The following is a 6,772-nucleotide window of genomic DNA, read 5'->3' on the forward strand; positions in this document are numbered from 1 at the left end:
ACAACCCACATGTGATATAATATGCAATGACTAGATAACCCTTTATTGTTTTAACAATTATTCTCTATTTTACACAACATGTATCAAGTCTTGTTTTTGGAGGTTAAAGCTTAGGTTTTCTACTCCGCTTGAATTTAACTAGTGATTAGAAGACATAAAATCTTCATCACAAGTTAAGGTTCACTCGGTTGATGATTTAAAATAATAAAAACTTCATCGTTAACTAGAAACAAGAAGAAGAGTTTAAAATTATTTAACTTTATAAATAGTATTCTGAAAAATACTAAGTTTTTTGTCTTGTGGTGATAGAAAAAATGACAACTGAAAGTCAAATGATGGATGCGACAACGTCTTTGGGGGCAAATAATATTGCCACATCAAGTCGCACAAATGCTCCGCCAACGATGGCACCGGCGGAGAAGCCCAAAAAATTTTCTGGCATTGACTTCAAGCGGTGGCAACAAAAGATGTTCTTTTACTTCACCACTTTATGTCTACAACGGTTCACTAGCGAAGACGCTCCTGAGGTGCCCGAGGAAACCTCGGACAAAGACCGCTTCGTTATTGTAGAAGCTTGGAAACATTCGGATTTCCTTTGCAGGAACTGTATTCTGAGTGGTCTCCAAGACGACCTCTATAATGTCTATAGTGGAACCAAGACATCAAAAGAATTGTGGGGGGCACTTGAACAAAAATATAAAACGGAAGATGCGGGGATTAAGAAATTTCTTGTTGAACAGTTCCTGGATTTCAAAATGATTGATAACAAATCTGTTGTCTCTCAAGTACAGGAGATGCAAGTCATCATACATGATCTCCTAGCAAAAGGTATATTTTTGAAAAATACCTTAGTTGAACAAATTAAAAATGTTCATAATATTCACATAAACTATTTTGTAGGTTTAATTGTGAATGATGCTTTCCAAGTAGCAGCAATAGTTGAGAAACTACCACCTTTGTGGAAAGACTTCAAAAACTACTTAAAGCATAGGCGCAAGGAGATGACCGTTGAAGATCTTATCGTCCGTCTTCGTATTGAAGAGGACAATAAAGATGTTGAAAGAAGGTCAAAGGGAAATTCTACAATGAGGAGCACATATTGCAGAAGATGGCCAAAGCAACTCGAAGAAAAAAAGGAAAGTTGAACATGGAAGCAATCAACCCAAGAAAAAGTTCAAGGGAAAATTCTTCAATTGTGACAAAATTGGCCACAAGTCCACAGATTGTCGAACTCCGAAGAAAGGCAAGAATAAGGACTAAGCCAATATGATTGAGTCCAACCAAGAATATAATGATTTGTGTGCTATGTTCACGGAATGCAACTTGGTGGGGAATCCACGCGAATGGTGGATGGATGCAGGTGTCACACGCCATGTTTGCGCAAACAAAGAGTTGTTCTCGTCATTTTCTTTGGCTCAAGCAGAAGAAATGCTTTACATTGCCAACTCCGCTACTGATAAGGTGGAGGGAACAGTAAAATTTTTTGCCTAAAGATGACTTCTGGCAAGGTCTTGACACTGAACAATGTGTTATATGTTTCGGAGTTACGTAGAAATTTAATTTTTATTTCACTCCTAGATAAGAATGGATTTAAATGTGTAACCGTTTCTGAAAAAATTGTAGTGAGAAAAGGAGAAATGTATGTAGGAAAAGGCTATCTCACGGAGGGCCTTTATAAGATGAATATAATGACTGTTGAAATGAATAAAAGTTCGAATTCGTTTTATTTGCTTGAGTCTTATGATTTATGGCATGAACGTTTAGGCCATGTTAATTACAAAACGTTACGAAAACTAATTCACTTAAACGTTTTGCCAAACTTTGAGTGTAATAAATCAAAATGTCAAACGTGTGTGGAATCGAAGTATGCAAAGCATCCTTGTAAGTCCGTTAAAGGAATTTGAATCCCTTAGACTTAATACACACTGACCTTTGTGGTATGAAGTCAACACCATCTCGTGGTGCGAAAAAGTATTTCATAACTTTTATTGACTATTGCACTAGATATTGTTATGTCTACTTGCTAAATAGTAAGGATGAAGCAATAGATGCTTTTAGGAAATATAAAACTAAAGTTGAAAATTAGTTAGACAAAAAGATCAAAATGATAAGAAGTGATAGAGGCGGAGAATATGAATCTCCCTTTGCGCAAATATGTGTAGAGAATGAAATAATCCATCAAACTACGGACCCATATTCACCTCAATCTAATGGAATTGTGAAAAGAAAAAATTGAACTTTGAAGAAAATGATGAATGCCTTACTTATAAGTTCTGGTTTACCGCAAAACTTATGGGAGAGGCCATCCTTACAGCCAATCGTATACTCAATAGAGTTTCCTATAGTAAGACACAATCAATTCCTTACGAAAATAGAAAGGAAGAAAACCTAACTTGAAATATTTCAAAGTGTGGGGGTGTCTAGCGAAGGTTCAAGTTCTTATACCTAAAAGGGTTAAGATAGGGCCTAAAACGGTGGACTGCGTGTTCATAGGATATGCTAAAGCAGTAAAGTATGTCGATTTTTGGTTCATAAATCCAAACATCCGGATATAAATTCAAATGTGGTAATTGAATCAGATAATGCTGAATTCTTTGAAAACATTTACCCGTATAAAATAAGATACGAACAGTCTAGTGGAGGATCTAAACAACCTCGAGATGAACCAAGTGGGAATGTACATAATGAAGAAAATCCAAGATGTAGTACACGTCAAAGAACGTCAACTTCGTTTGGGTCAGATTTTGTAACATTTCTCTTAGAAAATGAACCTCAAACATTTAAAGAAGCGATGTCGTCGTCCGATTCATCCTTTTGAAAAGAGGCAGTCAATAGTGAGATAGATTCAATTTAAGCAACCATACATGGGAATTGGTTGACCTTCCTCCCGGAAATAAACTTTTAGGTTCTAAATGGATCTTCAAAAGGAAAATGAAGGCGGATGGTACTATTGACAAATACAAGGCAATACTTGTAGTAAAAGGCTTCAAACAGAAGGAAGGCCTTGATTACTTTGATACATATTCGCCAGTAACAAGGATAACCTCGATTCGAATGTTAATTGCCTTGGCGGCTGTATATGATCTTCAAATCCATCAAATGGATGTGAAAACTACATTCCTAAATGAAGATTTGGAGGAAGAAATTTACATGGAACAACCTGAGGGTTTTGTGGTTCCAGAAAAGGAAAACAAGGTGTGTAAACTTATCAAGTCACTATATGGACTAAAGCAAGCACCAGAATAATGGCATGCGAAGTTTGACCAAACCATGTTGGCAAATAGATTCAAAATAAATGAATTTGATAAATGTGTTTATATTAAAGACACTCCAAATCACCAAGTCATTGTATGTTTATATGTGAATGATATGTTGATCATCAGTAGAGACATTTCTGACATAAATGCAACAAAACGAATGCTCGAGAGCAAGTTTGATATGAAGGACTTTGGAGTTGCAGATGTGATCTTAGGTATAAGAATCCATCGAACTCCACAAAGGCTGGTATTGTCACAGTCTCATTATATCAAAAAGGTACTTGACAAGTTCAAGTATATAGAATTCGGTATTGCCAAGACTCCATTAGATGCGAGTTTTGCACTTCGAAAGAATGAAGGTGAAAGTGACTGGCAATTGGAGTACACAAGAGTATTGAGATGTTTAATGTATATAATGAACTATACACGACCAGACATAACATGCGCTATTAATAAATTAAGTCGGTACATGAGTAACCCCAACAAAACTCACTGGATGGCAATAAAAAGAGTTTTGGGGTATCTTAAATACACTCAAAATTATGCTCTAAATTATAATAAATATCCTGCGGTAATTGGATCACCGAATCGAACGAAGTATAATCTACAAGTGGATATGTATTTACTATCGGTGGAGGAGCAGTTTCTTGAAAATCATCCAAACAGACCTGTATCGCTCGCTTTACAATGAAATCTAAATTTATCGCTTTAGATAAAGCCGGTGAAGAAACAGAATGGCTCCAAAATTTCTTGGAAGATATTCCATATTGGCCCAAACCAGTGGTACCAGTATGTATACACTGTGATAGCCAAGCGGAAATAGGTAGGGCAGGGAGCATGATGTATAACGATAAATCTCATCGTATAAGACGAAAACATAATACCTTAAGAGAATTTCTCTCTAGTGAAATTATCACTGTAGACTATGTAAAGTCAAAGGATAATGTGTCGGATCCACTTACAAAAGACCTATCTAGAGAAGGAGTAGAAAGGACATCCAAGGGAATGGATTTAAGGCCTAGGACGAGTCAGCATGGCGGTAACTCTACCTAGCAGACTGGAGATCCCAAGAGCTAGGTTCAAAGAGATCAAACAAAGTTGTGTCTGACAGGTTCAACATTGTCAATTACCCAACCCATTCTCATGATGTAGACAATGTATAGTAAACAAGGATAAAACTTAAGGTGAAAAGTCTTTTAATGATTATCTAAATTTGGCAGATTTGACCAAATAGTTTAATCTATAGGATTGAACGTTTAGAAATCACCTATGTGTGGGCGAAGTGGAAGCTGCTTCAAAGAGAATGTTAGTAAAGGCCTATTCTCTAAGCTCTCATGAAAACCGAGACATGTTCATGGATGAAAAGAACAAAACCATAAGAACCATAAAAAGTAAAAGGATGGTTGTGTGACATGTGTTGTCTAGGTGTACATTAAAGTTCGTCGGTTCAAATGATATCATATATTTCAATTGACCGAGTGCATCCGATGCATGTTCACTACAGAAAGTTCAAAGGAAAACCCACTTATCTAGATGCAATCAGTCTTTGCTTGATGATCACATACTTGTCCGTAAAAGTATTACAAAAAAATAGCCATTCTCCATTCATGCGGGGGATTGTTGGGTTCATAGTAATGAAAGTGTGTTGAATGGAAAATGGAGAAATCAAATGGAAGAGAAAAAATTGAGTTAACACCAAAAATGGAAAGTGCACTCAATTTTGGCAAGTTTACTCTTTCTCCCACATTGGTGGAAGAAGAGAAATTTTTGGTGTTTATATTGTGAAACACTTACTCCATATGGTAAGTGAGGCAAGAAAATAGATATGCCTCGCGCCTTCGTCGTCGTCGCTCACTCGGCTCGGCTTCGGATTTGGATTTGGATTTGTCAAATGATCGTTCGATGAGATCTTAATTTTTGGACAAATTTTATTTGACGAAAATAATCCAGACTGAATCAGTAATACTCCATTAATAAATACATGCATGCAGTAACAGTAACAGATGCAATGTTCGACCTGAAATGGTGCCACTGTTTCAACGAATCATTGCACTATTTCGCGAACTGGTGCACTGCTTCTATGTTTTTGTTTCTGAACTGGTGCAGATTTTCGAAACAATGTTTCCTGAACTGATACATTGGTTCGAGTAGATGCAACTCTTCAACGAAGTGATGCACTGTTTCGAACCAGTGCACTGTTCATGAAATAGTGTACTGTTTCAGAAAATTACTACATTGGTTTAAGTGAATAGACATGCATTTTTAGGAAGAGTCACACACCTCTAATATGAACCAATGCCACCTTTTCAAAGGGGCATCTAGTGGCTATATAAACCTGGTTTCATCCACAGGTTTATGAGATAGAAAATACAGAAATTTTCAGATTAAAAACTTCTTATTCTTGTCTTAAAAATACTCCAAGTGTGATCATTCAAACTGTGAGTGTGTTCGAAGAATCCGCCTATTTGAGGTACCGCTATAGTAGGATTGAAGACCATTTTATCCTGGGAGGAAGATTCCATAACCTCGGGTACAGTGAGGGGAATTATTCCTTAAGGAAAGTCCGTGAATTCGGACGACTTGGCCATAGCTATTTCTGTTTCATCTTTATTTTCTGAAAAATAAATACACCTCTTGGAAAGGTCTTTTTGATCTTGTGTTGAGGGTATTTAATACTTCATTGTGTTCTTGTTCATACTTGAACTCGAGTTGAAGTTGTTGTTGCAATATACAGATTCTGCATACCCGAATATATTGTGGAAATAACAGAAACAAGTATGGTTTGAAATTATGAATCATATTTAAGCATATGAACTTGAAAAATATATTAAGTTAATGAAGCTTAAGTATATTAATACAAACTAAAGAAGAACAAATGTAGATGCAGACATCTCTCAAAATAAACCAACTCCACTGTGCCAACGTCTTCTTATCCTTGACATCTGAAAATTAAAAAATAAGATAGTAAGCGTCAACCTCTTATCAATAAGAAAAATATGCTTCCTCTTATCAATAAGAAAAATATGCTTCGGAGAGTATCGTTTAGTAGTTGTTATAAAAAAATAACATGAAAACTAATATATTAGTGTAGAACTTAGCTTGAATACCTGTAAGTTCCTGAAATCAAATCTTGCTCCATTGGTAAATTTTCTAGAAGCGGTTATTTCTTCTTCTGTAGTTCCTTTGCCTTCGCTGCTTCTTTCTCCTTATCATCATAATTTTGTGTCCCAGCTCTTCAACAATTTCAAGCCACTTCATATTTCCAGTTGAGATCAAGATATATATATATTATGGATAATCCGATACACAGTCCGGTTCCATACCCCATAAGAGCGGCCTTCCAAAAATCATTCAGAAATTTAGAATTGCTTTCTTCATCAAGCGTAGATTCAGCATAAGTTTTCTCTGATGCTGAATCATGACCGTCATTACCACAACCTTTTGAAAGTGGGAATCCACGTAATCCGTCATTACCTTCATATGAATTGTTCTCAAAGGTATGAAATTGATTTCCT

The 6,772-nt window shown here is 36.1% G+C and overlaps 1 long non-coding RNA gene across 1 annotated transcript; it reads right to left on the reverse strand.

Moving 5' to 3' along the window:
• Window positions 1-6,035: 6,035 nt before the first annotated feature.
• On the reverse strand, window positions 6,036-6,766 carry LOC124895135. The gene is made up of 2 exons (XR_007051533.1): window positions 6,365-6,766; window positions 6,036-6,199 (listed from the first exon to the last, which is right to left on the reverse strand). It is a non-coding gene; the product is annotated as an uncharacterized LOC124895135 (long non-coding RNA).
• Between the last annotated feature and the right edge of the window lie 6 nt (window positions 6,767-6,772).

The sequence above is a fragment of the Capsicum annuum genome, unplaced genomic scaffold, assembly GCF_002878395.1.
Source record: "Capsicum annuum cultivar UCD-10X-F1 unplaced genomic scaffold, UCD10Xv1.1 ctg80134, whole genome shotgun sequence".
Classification (NCBI taxonomy): domain Eukaryota; kingdom Viridiplantae; phylum Streptophyta; class Magnoliopsida; order Solanales; family Solanaceae; genus Capsicum; species Capsicum annuum.